Source organism: Nicotiana attenuata, unplaced genomic scaffold, assembly GCF_001879085.1.
Source record: "Nicotiana attenuata strain UT unplaced genomic scaffold, NIATTr2, whole genome shotgun sequence".
In the NCBI taxonomy this organism is placed as follows: domain Eukaryota; kingdom Viridiplantae; phylum Streptophyta; class Magnoliopsida; order Solanales; family Solanaceae; genus Nicotiana; species Nicotiana attenuata.
Genome location: NW_017672734.1, coordinates 136760 through 139381, shown reverse-complemented (window position 1 = coordinate 139381; position 2622 = coordinate 136760).

Here is a 2622-nt window from a genome sequence, read left to right as displayed (position 1 = left end):
GAAATAGGCTGTATTCACTTCTTCTTTACGGCTATTATCAATTTTGGATAGCCATTTGGGAATGAGCTTGAGCTAAGCTCCTAGAGATTCAATGGAAGCTTCTGGAAGTGGAAGTCGTGTGAGGGAGAAGAGAGAATGGGAAAAACGAATCTAAATCTATTATCTTTAATTAGAGAGTCATATACAAACTAATAAGGAAAGTAATACAACTACTACATCTACCACTAACTACCATACATCTGGCATATAACTACCATACAGCTGGCAACTAACAAACTTAACAAACTACCAATTAATAACTAATAATTAATAATATGTATCTTAACACCCCTCTCAAGTTGGGTTGGAAGCGAGGGAAGCACAACCAACTTGTTCAATATGGCAGAATGTTTGATGCCTGTCAAGGCCTTGGTCAGGATGTCTGCCAATTGAGCACTAGTAGTGATATGGTGCAAGGAAATGAGTCCTTCTTGAAGTTTATCAGGCACAAAGTGACAATCAATCTCAATGTGTTTGGTTTGTTCATGAAAAAAAGGGTTCCTAGCTATATGGAGTGCAGATTGACTGTCACAGTAGACATCAATTGGTTGAGGAAAAGGAACAGTCAACTCTCCAAATAGTCTGCTCAACCAAACCAACTCTCATACAACTTTCCTAAGTGGCATGTACTCTTCCTCTGCAGATGATAATGAAATAGTTTCTTATTTCTTGGACTTCTAGCTAACAGGACTGTGGCCCAGTAAGACAATGTAACCACTAACAAACTTTCCAGAGTCTGTACATGATGCTCAATCAGAATCACAATAGGCTCTCACAGTGTAGTCCTCATCTTTTGAAAAAAATATCCCCAATGTTGGACCAGTTCTCAGAAATCTAAGCAAGTGAAAGGCTGCCTTAAGGTGAGGTTCTCTGGGGTCCTGCATGAATTGACTTAGGTGTTGAACTCCATAAGCAATGTCTAGTCTGATATTGGTTAAGAAATTGAGCTTCCCCACCAGCTTTCTGTAGTAAGTAGGGTCTTGTAATGTGGCACCCTCCTTGGCTTTCAAATTGACAGTAGGATCCTATGGAGAAGAGAAACCATTCTGAGATAAACAATCATACTCCTTCAATAGGTCTAGTGAAAATTTTCTCTGTGATATTACCACACCATCTGCCTTATAAAATACTTCCATTCCCAGGAAGTAGTGCAGCTTACCAATGTCCTTAATATTGAAACTGGCATGAAGAAAACTCTTCAGTCTCTCCAATTCTACTACATCAGTGCCTGTGACAACTATGTCATCTACATAAACTGCCACATAAATTGTATTAGTGCCTTCTTTCTTATAAAATAGTGAATAATCAAGCATAGAATGTGTATAACCTCTGGAGCACAATGCTTCACTCAGCCTGGCATACCACTGCATGCTTGCCTGTTTGAGGCCATATAAGGACTTGTTTAACTTGCAGACCAGTCCTGGCTTAGTGACCTGCAATCCTGGTGGGATCTCCATGTATACTTCTTCATGAAGGTTACCATGAAGGAATGCATTGTTGACATCAAGTTGGTATAAGAACCATCCTTTCTTAACTACAATTGCAATCAAAGATCTGACTGTGGTCATCTTTACAACAGGGGAGAATATTTCTGTGTAGGCAATTCCGGCTTGATGTGTGTATTCTTTCACAACTAGCCTTGCTTTGAACCTTTCAACACTTCTATCTGCCTTGTGCTTTATTTTGTATACCCATTTGCAGCCTATAGCTTTCTTTGCAGGGTCAAACATACTAGGTCCTATGTGTGATTGTTGTGTAAAGCATCAAACTCCTGAGTCATTGCTTCCTGCCAGGCAGGATTGGTAGCATCTTCCTCATATGAAATTGGCTCCCCTTCATGATACATGTTTCTCACAAGAGCTTGACTATCATGGGTTACTGCTTAAGCAGATTTGGAAGTGTGATTAGAGAATAATGCATTAAGTGAAAAGGAGTTAGCAGGGCATGTAAGGGCAACATCCTTTGGCTTTAGGTTTGGAATGGAATAAATGTAGTCTTTCAAGTATGCAGGTGTTTTATGTTCTCTAATGGACTTTCTAGGACCAGCATATGGTGTAGGTGGTGCAGGACTATTGAGAGTAGAATCACCTTCTATAGGGAAATAGTGATCCATTGATGGGGAGCTGCTTTGTATAGGAAATTGGTTATGTGAGTTTGTGATGGGAGAGGAATGATCTATGGGCATTGCAGGTTGTGTGACACTTGACCTGTGCTGAGCAGTGTATTGTTTTGGCTCAACTCCAAAATGATCAATAAAAGGAATGGAATTGAGGACTAATGGAAATGATGGAGTTTCATTATGCATGGCAAAGGGAAAAACAGACTCATTGAAGGTGACATCTCTAGAAATGTGTATTCTTCTGGTGGCCAAATTCAAGACCTTGTAAGCTTTTGTGTTGAAGGGATAACCAACAAAAACATGAGGGGTGGTTCTTGGTTCAAACTTGTCTCTGTGAGGTTTAGGGACTATAGGATAGCATAAACATCCAAAACTTCTCATCTGTGAATATTTAGGCTTCCTATTGTATAGAAGTTCATAAGGACATTTGTTGTTCAGGCTGCTAGAAGGGAGTCTATCTATGA